The 13,251-nt window shown below is 54.4% G+C and overlaps 1 long non-coding RNA gene across 3 annotated transcripts; it reads left to right on the forward strand.

Moving 5' to 3' along the window:
- The first annotated feature begins 2,038 nt into the window (after positions 1 to 2,038).
- On the forward strand, positions 2,039 to 12,035 carry LOC128316131 (uncharacterized). Of its 3 annotated transcripts, XR_008299728.1 has the most exons (4): positions 2,039 to 2,384; positions 6,466 to 6,679; positions 7,564 to 9,163; positions 10,571 to 12,035. It is a non-coding gene; the product is annotated as an uncharacterized LOC128316131 (long non-coding RNA). The 3 variants fall into 3 exon arrangements; XR_008299729.1 differs by having other exon boundaries at positions 6,462 to 6,679; positions 7,564 to 12,035; XR_008299727.1 differs by having other exon boundaries at positions 7,564 to 12,035.
- The last annotated feature ends 1,216 nt before the right edge of the window (positions 12,036 to 13,251 follow it).

A 13,251-nucleotide genomic window follows, 5' to 3' on the forward strand; every position in this document is an offset into this window, starting at 1 on the left:
CCCCGAACGCTGCTTGCAATGTGCTGCCTGTGAGGCTCTGGGGGCCCCTTGGACGCCACACTCCCGCCCAACCCAGGGGCAGGAGGCGCGGGGGGCTTTGGGGGCAGCCCTGCCAGGGATGGGTCAGCTCATCAAAGAGCCTCACCCAGCGCATGGGGTGAGTGTGGGGGCGGGGGGCAGGGCCTGTTGGGGAAGAGGAGGGCCCTGCAATGTGTTCCAGCCAACCCCTTCTTACAGTTCAGATATCCTTAGCCCGATTTTCCTGGGATGGGGGTTCTCTTCCTCACTGGGGGCAGCCCTGGGCCCCCAAGCCCTGCCCTACCAGTAAGGCCAGCTGCCCTGCACGTACCGAGGCTAAAAGGTCCACACGCTCTGGTGCCAGTTGTGAAGGAGACCTTGCTTTGGAATCACTGTGGACGTTCAGGACATACCCACAGTGCGGCCCTGCCCGCCCCGCTCACACTAGGCCCTGGTGGTCGGGGCGGGCTCTGTGGTGAGAGTGTTCTCCAGCTAGGATTGAAGAAGCAGGAGGGCACCCAGCCAGGACCACAGGCCCAGCAAGTGGGCCTCCACCTCTCGCCAGTGGCAGGGAGATAGGTCTCCCCGAGACAGACTTTGCTAAGTTCTCAGGACTGAGGCTGGCGGACTCAACGGGACGATGGCAAGGGTGGCGGGGGGCCTCCAGCATCCCCTCCTTCCTGTGCAGCCACACCTCCCAGAATCCGTTCACAGGGGTCAAGTATATGCTGGGTTTCCCTTCCGCCTAATCTGTGATTTAAACCACTCTCTCTTCCAGAGAGAATTAGCAACAACCTACAGAAAGTCAGAAGCAATCAACTCGTAACAATTGGAATAGATAATATTGAACAATCAAGAATGTGGGGAGACATGCGTTTACCAATCCCTGGGCATTAATGATAAGTAACTGGGCATCAGAAGTAGCTATGAGTCTCCCGGCAGGCAAGGCATAAAAGGACAATGGGCCGATCCAGGGGAGTATGTCGGGCAATTAGGAGACTCACACTTATTCCCAGGAAGAAGCCCTCTAATGAACTTGTGTTCTAAACCTCAGGCAGCACGTGTTTTCCATGGAAGGACTGCTGGGAACAGATTAGAAAGAGCTGTGAGCTGGGCGGGCACCTGTGGGGCCCTGCCTGCTGTGTGATCCCAGGGTGTCCAGTTGGACCTCTGTGCCCAGGCTAACCCGGCTCTTCCGGGTCTCAGGAACTCAGGAACCCACCGGCAGGTCATTGGCGATGCTGCCCTGGAGACCGAGAGTGGGCGTGCCTCTCTCTGCTGCAGGGTGTCCGAGGCCAGAGGCTTTGCGCACGCCCTTCCAGCGCCTGGAATGCCCTTCCCTCTCATCTGTCTGGCAAACCTCTAGTTGTGCTCTACCTTTCAGTTCACTTGTCCCCTCCTGCAGTCCCTGTGCTGACCAACAGCACCCTTACCTGCCTCACTGGCACTGTCTCTTTACTGGTCTGTTTCCCCCGACAGCCTGTAGAGGACATTCTGGTTGGGAACTGTGTCTGTGTTCTGGGTCCCAATGCTCAGACTGGCTGGCACAGGTGACCCTGGCCTGGCATATTTGGAGAACAATCAATAGGGAGGGTCATCTGCATAGAAAAAAGCCCAAGTTCATCCTCCCCATTGTGCACAGGGGAGACTGAGGCCCTGCGGTGGTAAATGATGGGTCCCGAGGCCTCTGGTGCCACCAGAGCTGGGGCCTCAGCCGGAGCGGTCCTCCAGGTGAGGGAGGGTGGTTCTGAGAGTCAGTAGGGCAGCTCTAGGGTCTTGGCGCCCTAGGTTCGAGTCCCTGCTCTGCCACTTTGTCACCCTGTGACCCTAAGCGGGTCACTTCTCCCTCTGGGTTCAGGTCACTTCTGTGCACAAAGCCGGTCAGGCCCGGGTGATGCCCCATGGGCTCAGTGGGTTATCCATGGAAGCACTTAGCAAGTGCTCAGCTGGGCGGGCCCCTCCGCCTGGAGAGCCTTGGTTACCACCTTGACTTCCTCTCAGCCCGCCCCGCCCCAGCCAGAGGCAGAGGCAGAGGCAGAGCCAGGGGCCTCTCTGCTCCCCCCTCCCCACCCTTGCCTACCCCCCAGCGGTCAGGGCTTGGACCAACCAGCAGGACTAGCTGGGGGAATGCAGTGAACCCAAAAAGAGACAGGACTGTGTGGGCTGGTGCAGGGCCCGTTCTGGGAAAAATTGGGATCAGGTTCCTTTTTCAGGAGCTCCAGGCGCACGTAGGAGAAGCTGGCGGGGCCTCCAGTGCCCGGCAGAGGAGTCTAGAAGTGGCCGGGAGTCCGAGTCATGGAATGTTGGGAGCGGAGGTGGACCCTTGTCACCTAACTTGGGGGCTGGACTGGAGGGTCTGCTGGAAGGTGAGTGAGTGGCGCAGGGGCCTCCGGGACCAGCGGGTTTGCGGGTCAATGCAGTGCTGGCCCCGGCGCCCAGCCCGGGATTGCACGGAGCAGCCACTTGATGAAGGAACAAATGAGTGGATGAGTGAGCGAATGGAAGAGAGCAGGAGGCCTGAGCTCAGGACTGGAGCCACCAGGGAGGTGGGCCCACCTGTCCCGGTGAAAGTGCCTCAGGAGGGGCTCTGGGGGTGGGGCTCAGATTCCCACAGCCCCAGGACGAGCCTGAGGGAGGGGGGCTCCGTGTCCTTGGTCCACTGGGAGATCATCCGGATTTGATCAAGGCTGCAATTGTGTTTAGGGATTCAGCTGTCCCCTGCATAGCAACTGCCAGGCAGTTTCTCTCAGAAGCCACAGCTGTCCTCCAGGGAGGGACAGGTGGGGTACAGGGGGGCTGCCTGCCCACTCACTCAGGAGCTCTCTCAGAGCACTGGGCAACTCGGGGCCCAGGACCCACCAGGCGGGGACTGAGGCCAGGGACCAGCGGCCAGCCCTGCTCCCTGTGATCTGTGTGGTCTGGGCAAGCACTTCCTCTTTCTAAGTAACGTCACGTAGCCTGGGCTAGGATACGTGACAGTAACAGGCTCAGAATCTTTGGTTTTTTTTAAGATTTTATTTTTAAGTAATCTCTATACCCAGTGTGGGGTTCAAACTTACAACCCCGAAATCCAGAGTTGCCAAAACCAAGACTACACTGTATGTTAACCAACTTCAATGTATTAAAAAAAGAAAGAGAAAAAAGAAATAACAAATCTGGTTTATAATAAAATAAAAAAAGAGTTCCATGCTCTACTGACTGAGCCAGCCAGGTGCCCCCAGAATCTGTTTTTAAACTATTGCTTACAGATTTTTTTTTTTATATAATAGCTTTATTGAGATATAATTTACATACCATAAAATCCACCCGTTTAAAATGTATGATACAGGAGCACCTGGGTGGCTCAGGCGGTTAAGGGTCTGACTTCAGCTCAGGTCATGATCTCACGGTTCGTGGGTTCGAGCCCCGCGTCGGGCTCTGGGCTGACCGCTGGGAGCCTGGAGCCTGCTTGGGATTCTCCTCTCTCTCTGTCCCCCTCTCTCTCTGCCCCTCCCCCACGCACACTCTGTTTCTTTCTGTCTCTCAAATATGAATAAGCATTAAAAATAAATTAAAAATAAATAAATAAATAAATAAATAAAATGTATGATCCAGTGGCTGGGCAACCATCACCGTTTGAGAACATTTTCATCATCAGAAAGAATCGTTGTACCCATTAGCAATCACTGTCTATTTTCCCTACTCCCCCAGCCCCCAGCAAGCACCAGTCCTCCTGCCTGTATAGATTTGTCTATTCTGGACACTTCATATAAATGCAATCATACATGGCTGTTTGTGACTAAATGCTTTCCCTTAGCATAATGTTTTATTAAAAAAAATTTTTTTTAAATTAATTAATTTGTTTGTTTTTAATTTTATTTAAATCCAAGTTAGTTAACATATAGTGTAGTATTGGTCTCGGAATAGAACCCAGTGATTCATCACTTGCATCCCAACAGGTGCCCTCCTTGGTGCCCGGCACCCACTTAGCCCAGCCCCCCCCCACCTCCCCTCCAGCAACCCTCAGTTTGTTCTCTGTATTTAAGAGTCTCTTATGGTTTGTCTCCCTCTCTTAATCTTATTTTTCCTTCCCTTCCCCTATGTTCATGTGTTTTGTTTCTTAAATTCCACCTGAGTGAAATCATACAATATTTGTCTTCCTCTGACTGACTTCCTTAGTGTAATGTTTTCAAGTTCAACCACTCTATAGCCTGTATCAATGCTTCGTCTCTTTTCATGGTCGAATGATGTGCCATCATATGAATAGACCACATTGTCTTCATCCATTTGTCAGTTGAGGGACATTCAGTTATTTCTACTTTTTAGTTATTATGAAAAATGCTGTTATGACTATTTGCATACAAGTTACATACACACATATATACAGCGTAAACACGTATAAATGTTATGTGAACATATGTTTTCTCTCTTTTTTAAAATAGATTCTGAGTTTCTTTTTTTTTAATGTTTATTTATTTTTAAGAGAAAGAGACAGAGCGCAAACTGAGGAGGGGCAGAGAGAGAGGGAGACACAGAATCCGAAGCAGTCTCTAGGCTCTGAGCTGTTAGCACAGCCCGATGCCTGGCTTGAACTCACAAACCAGGAGATCATGACCTGAGCCAAAGTTGTACGCTTAACCGACTGAACTACCCAGGCGCCCCTGAGTTTCCTTTTTTTTTTTTTAATTTATTAATTTATTTTGAGAGAGAGAGAGAGAGAGAGAGAGATCAAGCGGGGGAGGGGCAGAGAGAGAGAGAATCCCAAACAGGCTCTGCATTGTCAGCACAGAGTCCGATGCGGGGCTTGAACCCACGAATCATGACATCATGACCTGAGCCAAAACCAAGTGTCAGTCCTTTAACGGACTGAGCCCCCACGGGCGCCCCTGGACATGTTTTCATTCCTCTAGAGGGTATACCTAGGAGGAAGATTTCTGGGTCTTATGGTAACTCTGTTTCACTTTGTTTTTTTTTAAGATTTCTTTTGAGAGAGAAAGAGAGAGAGAGTGCGCTTATGAGACAGAACAGGGGAAAAGGGCAAAGAGAGAGAAGGTGGGGGGGAAATTGCTAAGCAGGCTCCATGCTCAGCACTGACCTGGCTGTGGGGCTCAATCCCATAAGCCTGGGATCATGACCTGAGCCAAAATCAAGAGTCAGATGCTCAACTGAGGCACCCAGGTGCCCGCATTAAAAAAAATAGATTGTGGCATATGCTTTTTTTTTTTTTTTTTAAGATTTTGTTTTTAAGTAATCTCTGCATCCAACATGGGGTGTGAACTCACAACCTGGAGATCAAGAGTCACACTCTCGGGACGCCTCGGCGCTGCAGTCGGTTGAGCGTCCGACCTCGACTCAGGTCATGATCTCGCGGCTTGTGGGTTCGAGCCCCACGTCAGGCTCTGTGCTGGCAGCTCAGAGGTGGAGCCTGCTTCAGATTCTATGCCTTCCTCTCTCTCTGCCCCAACCCGCTTGCGTTCTGTCTCTGTCTCTCTCAGAAATAAATAAACATTAAAAAAAAATTTTAAAAAAGAGGCACACTCTCCACCAACTGAGCCAGCCCAGTGCCCCTCCCCAACCCATCATTTAAAAAAAAATTTTTTTTTCAATGTTTATTTATTTTTGAGAGACAGAGACAGAGCATGAGCAGGGGAGGGGCAGAGAGGGGAACACAAAATCCGAAGCAGGCTCCAGGCTCTGAGCTGTCAGCACAGAGCCTGACACGGGGCTTGAACCCATGAACTGTGAGATCATGACCTGAGCCAAAGTCAGACACTCAACAGACTGAGCCACCCAGGCACCCCGTTACCATGCATTTTTTAATGGTGAAATAACTAAGGGTCATTTTCTTGCTCTTGCTCTGTGCCTATCATGGCTGGGTCTCTCCTCCTCTCACTCCAGGATTCAGGCGGATGTGGCTTCACTGGTTGCCATGCAAGGGGGGAGAGAAAGAGGAAGGGTTAAGTCACCTGCTCTTAGAGCTCCACCCAGAGATGATGCGTGTCACTTCCACTCACGTTTCAGTGGCAAAAGGAGTCTCCCAGACTACCTAGCTCCAAGGACATATGCAATCCTCCCATGTGTCTGCAAGGAGTAAACACTCTTAATGACTCATAGGAGTGAAATGATGTTCTTTCCTGCAGGACTTCTCAGTGCCTTTACTGTGCTGTGGTTCACTGTCCCATTCTGGGGGGGAGAGGGATGCAGCAGACAGAGCAGCCCAGACTTACTCAACTGGAGAACTCTTTTCTCCTAGAGCTTCTCACGGGATGAGCATTCCTTGGAACCCCCTTTGGGAACAGCCGCCTTGGCTGGTGGCCACTTCCTAGAGCAGGGAGGGCAAATTTTGGAAAAGTATTACCTAGTATATATTTTAGGTTTTGTGAGCCACATAGAGAAACTACTAGGCTCTGCTGTTGTTGTTGTTTTTTTAATTTTTTAAAAACATTTTTATTTATTTTTGAGAGACAGAGAGAGAGCGCGAGCAAGGGAGGGGCAGAGAGAGAGAGACACAGAATCCGAAGCAGGCTCCAGGCTCCGAGATGCCAGCACAGAGCCCGACGCGGGGCCCGAACCCACCAACCACGAGATCATGACCCGAGCCAAAGTCGGACACTGAGCCAACTGAGCCATCCAGGCACCCCTGGGCTCTGCTGTTTTAATGCAAAGGCCGCCAATGTAATATGTAAACAAATGGGTGTGGCTGTGTGCCAATATGAGGTTATTTGTAGGTACTGACACTTGAATTTCATGGAATTATCTCGTGTCAGAAAGAGAGGGGGCGAGAAAATCCCAAGCAGTTTCTATGCTGTCAACACAGAGCGCGATGCGGGGCTCAAACTCACCAAACGTGAGATCATGACCTGAGCCGAAATCAAGGGTCGGATGCTTAACAGACTGAGCCACCGGGCGCCCCTCAAAATAATCTTTTTATTGATCTTTCTCAACCATTTAAACATGTAAAACCATTCTCAGCTCACGGCTGTACAAAAATGGTGCTGGGCTAGCTTTGGGCCCAAGGGCAGTAGTTCGCTCAACCTGTCCCAGAGGCTGAGGCCCTGCCTGGCACTTTCACCTGGCATTTAACCTCCTACATATTTCTTAGCTTCGTCTGCAACCGCGTCTCCACACAGAGCCTGCGAGCGGGCCGAGGTGGACAATTTTCAGAAACAAATCACATTCTTTCACTCCCAGGGGGCCTTTGCACAGGCTGTTCCTCCTGCTGGGAATGCCCTTCCAGGTCTTCGAGGTTTGGGAAACGTGGGGCTTCATTTGACCAGGTAGAATAAGAAGCTTCCAATGCTGTTGGTTCCTTCACACCAAAGATGCCTTGTTTGTTACATTATGATTTTTTAAAATCCTTATTTTTAAATTTTTTTAAGTTTATTTATTTTGAGAGAGACACAGCGAGTGTGCATGGGAGAGGGGCAGAGGAGAGACCATGTCAGGGGCTCAGACTCACTCAGGAACCGTGAGATCATGACCTGAGCTGAAATCAAGGGTCCAACGCTTAACCGACGGAGCCACCCAGGAGCCCCTCTGAATTCTCATAAATGTGTTTGTTTCCAGGTAGGCCATGAGATGAGCTTCTAGAGGACAGGTCCCTCCAGAATTCTGATCTCCAGGCCCAAGGGAGGGAGACCCTCATGGGGTCAGGGCTGCTGACGAGTGAAGGGAACAGGACTCGGTGGCCTGGTCAAAGATGCTGACGGGGGGGGAGGGGGGGGGAAACGGGCTTGGAACATGCAAGTTCCGGGAGGTTAGTCCGCTCGCAGCTGGATGGGAGGGGGACATGATACATGGGTTTTCAGGGTGATGCTAGGGAAGGGAGGCTTGGTGTAGTTCAACAGTAGGGAGCCTTGGGGGGTTCTTGAGCAGAAGAGTGGCTTAATAGTATTACTATTTGGGGCAAGGGCCCTTCCTGGCTTTCGAGGCATTCCTTGGAGTGTCCAGATGAGAGTCCTGAACAAGCCATTGGAAGGCCCACGTTCAAGTTCGGGTTCTGCCTTTCAACTTCCTGCGAGGGCCTTTTCCTCCTGGGGCCTCACCTTCCACATCTGTCAAATGGGAGCAATGACCCTTGCAGTGGGGGCCTCCTGGGTTTGCTCTAAAGGGCCAAATAAAGCCTTGTCTCAAAGGACATGTGAGAGCAGAGAGGCAGTCTTGAAGGATGATGCTGACGGCACAGAAGTCTCGTTAGTGGGTATTGATATGTGCTAGGCACCGCGGGGGTGGTGAAGGCCAGGAGGGGGAGGGCACAGGCTTGCAGAGAGCTGGCCTGTTTCCGTGTCCCCGGCCCCTGGCGCAACTTGGGCACCCTAGGTGTGCGGCACTGGCGTGAAGGGTGCAGAGGCCTGAAGCGGGGTGTGGATGGGAGCGGCTTGGATCTCTGCGAGGTTGCTCTGAAAGAACCACAGCAAACCGTGACATCGTCTGCACGCGCCGTGCCCCCTGTTCTCTAGGAACTGGACATTGAGCTCCCTGTGGCACATGACATTTGGGCCTGAATCCAAGCCGGAAGGCCCCCTCGTTTTACAAATGGGGAGACTGAGGCCAGCAAGTGTCAAGGATGGGCTCAGGGGCTCTCAGGCAGCCAGAGGCAGGCCGGTCCTGGCCCAGGCTGGGGCTCCACTGGATTCTTCCCCAAGGGTCCCACCCAGACACTCCCCTGCAGCATCAGAGAGTCCCGGCCACCGTGCCCTGTCCCTGGGAGACACAGATGCCAAGACGTGCGGGGAGTTGGTGCCGCTAATTAGTCACATCATTCTTGGCATCTCACACAGCCTCGGGGAACTGGAGAATGTCATTGTCAAAGTATTTTTGAATATTTGCCTTCTCAGCAAGTAGATACTGTGAGAACACTCTGTCTTCCATTCGGGCGGATACTAACAAAAATAACAAGCACCGTGAGCTAGAAGGATCTGGGAGCTCGGGAGACAGGCCCGGAGGAATCCCTGGTGCCGCCAGCCACAGCTGCAACACTCTGCCCTCTGGGCCTCGTGTCCTACCCTAAACTGGCTCATTCACTCTTCAGATATTTATGGAAGCCTGGTGTGTGCCCTGTATTTCTCTGGGCCCTGGAGGAACCACTGTGAACAAAACAGACAGGAATCCCTGCCCTCAAGGGGCTGCCGTCCTAAGAGGGAGTCAGACAGTATAAATCAATAAGGTAGGCTAGCTGGGGGAGCGTGCAAAGGAAAAATAAAGGGTGTTGGGTTGAGGGGCGTGGCCTTCTTCGAGAGAGTGGTCAGGGTGACTCACTGAGAAGGTAAGATCTGAGTCAGGGTCTGAAGGAGGTGAGGAGTGAGCCCAGCAGATTTTTGGAGAAAAGGATTCCTAGCACAGAGGACAGCAGGTGCAAAGGCCCTGTGGTCTGGGGATGCTTGGTTTGTTTGAGGATCAGTAGGAAGGCCAGTGGTGCCAGAGCTGGATGGTGACACAGAGAAGATGAGATGACAAGACGGTGTCCGACAGGTCACAGGGGCCTGCTGCGGAGGGCCTTGTAAACCACCGGAAAGCCTGTGTTTTCATTCTGAGTAAGGTGGGAGCCACTGGAAGATTTAGAACAGGGGAATGACATGATCTGTTTTCTGCTTTAACCATGTCCCTCTGGTGCTCATGAGTCAATGGCAGAGGCAGACGGGCCCGGGTGAGAGGTGACGGGGTCACAGCAGGGTGCAGGCAGTGGAAGAAGGAGAGGGGCTGGTTTCCACATGTTTCCGTGGCAGAGTGGACGTTGGATGTGGAGTGTGAGAGAGAGAAGCCATGATTCCTCTGGGTTTTGGCACAAGCATGTGGGAGAAGAGGGGACGTGTCCCCGAGATGGGGCCCGGGGTGGGCTCAGTGTTGTGACGTGTGTGGTGCCCATGGGACAACTCTGGGCGGTGGCTGGGCTTGAGGGTGAGTCCCGGCTGGAGATGACACAGATTCGGGAGTCACTGGAGTCGAGGCGTTCTTTAAAGCCAGGAGCCCGCCTGAGGTCACTGAGGGGTGAACGAGAGCAGAGGCCTGGGGCTGGGACCATGACAGCAGCATCCCTCTGTCCCGCACAGGGCAGCACCTAGGGGGGCTCGGCCAAGACGCCGATTTCCACATCGTCACAAAAGCCACGGGGGTGCTCAGGCCCCTCCATCCCAGACCACTGCCTCCTCCGGGACCTTGGGCCACCACCCAAGAATCCAGGGCACGTCCTTTAGGCAAGAGCGGCGGGTGGGAATGCCAGGGGACAGAGTGCAGGGTGTGAGGCTGTGTCTAGGTTCAGGGTCACCCTAAGCTACCCATTACGGCCCAGCATCCCCTGTGGGTGGGCTCCTGCATTGAATTGGAAGGCTGAGTTCCAACTTGGATCCCTCAATTCTTTGTGCGTGCCTGTGTGTGTGTGTGTATGTGTGTGTGTTCGAAATGCACGTAACAAAATTCACCATTGTAACCATTTTGAAATGTCCAGTGCAGTGGCGTTAAGGACATTCACAGGGCTGGGTCACCACGTCTGCTGTCTGGTTGTAGAACTTCATCGTCGATGGTCGGACAAGACCGCGCGTACCCATTAAACATGACTCCTATTTGTCCCCGCCAGGGCCTGACGACCACAAAGCTAGCTTCTGCCTCTATGGATTTGCCTGCTCTGGACATTTCGCAGAAGTGGAACCAGACCCCGTGTGACCTCGTGGGGCCGGTTCCATTCCTGCGGCATCGCATCGGGTCAAGGTCATCCATGACGCAGCCTGTGTCAGGCGTGGTTTGTTTCTTGTCAGGACTCGGTCCCCCATTCTTGGCCGGTTCTGAGTTGGACAGTCCCCACCCTGCTTCATCAGGCGGCCTTGAGGATGGTTAAGTGGGATAGGAAGAAGCAGGTCCCCGCGTCACAGCGCAGAGGGGGGGTCGGCGCCCACAGCATGGGCAGGAGCCGTAAAAGGGGCTCGTGGGTGCCTTTGGGGGGGGTTGTGGCAGTCGGCTTCGCCATCAGCCAGCCTTCCTCCCGGGCGGGGGTCGGTGACCACGCGGCCATCTGGGCTTCCGGGGTTTGCTGCCATTGTCTGTCCTTCCGCTGTCTCTGTCTGTTCTGGTTCTGTGGGCCCCGGGCGGGACTGAGGGTAAATGGATAGGCTCTACCACCATCTTTCCTTTCCTTCTAAGAACTTCTGAGGTTTCCGAAGCAGCCCTTTGGGACGGGCCTCATGCCCTCCTCGGAGGGGAAGTAGGGGCAGGGAGGCCTCCCAGAGGAGAGGGCCGTGGCCAGGTGACCGAGTGGGGCTGGCCTCGGTCTGTGCTCAGAAAATGCGGGGCATTTGGTGAAAGGGCTCTGATGTCCCTCACTTTGCCCCCCACCCCCTTCAAAGGACGCCTCCCTCCCGGGACACCCATCCAGAAGCCACCTGCACTGAGGCCCACCGTGTGCCGGGGCAGCAGGGGAAGATGCCAGTGAGCTAGCCGTGAGGGCAGCAAGAGAGGAAGGACAGTGACTCTGGGGGTGGCCTCTCGGGTCACAACAGCCCTTCTCACGCCAGTGGCCACAGCGGCTCAGCGGGCCTTGCCTCCACCTGCGTCTCCCCCAGCAGCACCCCCGCTGGCGCCATAAGGGGGACACAGGTGTACTGTCCCCGAGGCCAGCCACCGGCCAGGGACTGAAGCACACCCTGAGCAGGACAGACCTGGGCAGACAGACAGCTGGCCCCTGTGCCAGGGTGGAGTCTAGTGACGGAGTGTTAAGGGGACAAAGAGGGCTGTAACTGTCATGGAGATAAGGCTGAGAGGGGGGCGGTGGGGAGGAAGGAGGGGGGAGGCAGGCGGGCTGCTGGAGGTGGGGGGTGGGCATGCTCTCTGAGGAGGTGCCCGCTAAATACCGTGGAGGCAGCCTGTTAAGATCTAGGGAAAGGTGTTCCAGGCTGAGGAACAGCCCACAGTCTGTGCAAAGTCCTGGGGGCAGGAGGGGAGGGAGAGGCGGGGAGTGGAGGTCAAGGAGGGAGGGGGGCCACCTCCTGGGGGGAGGGCAGCAGGAAGCCCCCCGGGGTGTTGTGAGCTGGAAGAGATCCCTGTTTCCAAGGCGATCTCTGGCAGTCCAGTGACTGGGGGATGAAGCCCTGGGAGGGAGGGGACCAGCCCAGGTATGCGATATGTCTGGCCCCGGGGTGGGGGGGGGGGGGCTCCACGTGGCTCTCCTGAGCCTGGCCCAGTGGCGGTGACCTGTCCCCAGGACTGTACGTTAACAGACCTCTCAGCACGGGCCCACCCCCCTCCCCCACCTGCCAGGACCGTCCGTCTCTGCTGTGTCTCAAGGGGAATCTATGGTCGGCCTTCTCTCATCTGCTGTCCTGTGGGGGAGGGGGGCTGTCACTCCCGCCGTCACTCCTGTGGGTAAGGGGTGGGTCCTCACAATGGAAACCGCAGGCTGGAAGGCGGTTTCTCTCTGAGGGTCTAAACGCCCGGGTGCGGCCAGAAGACAGCCTGCCAGCCGGCCTCTGTCAGCCACAGGGCTACCTGGGAAGCCAGAGCCAGGCCCCGTGTCTGTCCCCAGCGATATGTTTATGCTCTGGCTCGGTGTCGTTTAGGTGTCCCGGGCTGACCCCACGACCAAGTCAGCAGTGGTGATTTGATGAGCCCCTGCGCGTGCGTGAGGCTCTGTGCCGAGCCCGGATCCCAGACACCGTGGGCCACAGGTGCAGCCTCATGGAGCTTAGTTTCCAGGGGAAGGGCAAGTGCCACCCATCGGTCATTGCAATCGTGATTAGTGCCAGATGGGCTGGGACAGGGGCCTGAGGTGGTCACAGAGGTCAGAAGAGCGCTCGGAGAAGGTGGCCTGTGAGCTGAGCCATGGAGGGTACACAGCCTGGTAAGGGGAGCATCTCCTGGGCAGCCCTGTGGAGGCAGAGGTCTCCAAGATGGGACTGTAGACACAGACCTGGGGCCAGGGGACCGTGGCCTCCATGTGGGGACTTGCCTTGGCCACATTTTTTTTTTTTTTTTTTTACATCTTATTCTGTTTGTTTCATTTGGGAGCCCGTGCTTTTAAGTGCACTTTTTATTAAAAAAATTTTTTTAATCCTTATTTGAGTGTGTGTGTGTGTGTGTGTGAGAGAGAGAGAGAGAGAGCATGAGTGGGGAAGGGACAGAGAGAGAGAGAGAGAGACAGACAGACAGAATCTGAAGCGGGCTCTAGGCTCCGAGCTGTCAGCACAAAGCCCAATGCGGGGCTTGAGCTCAAGAACTTTGAGATCATGACCTGAGCCAAAGTCAGACGCTCAACTGACTGAGCCACCC

This window comes from Acinonyx jubatus, chromosome B3 (assembly GCF_027475565.1).
Source record: "Acinonyx jubatus isolate Ajub_Pintada_27869175 chromosome B3, VMU_Ajub_asm_v1.0, whole genome shotgun sequence".
Taxonomy (NCBI): Eukaryota; Metazoa; Chordata; class Mammalia; order Carnivora; family Felidae; genus Acinonyx; species Acinonyx jubatus.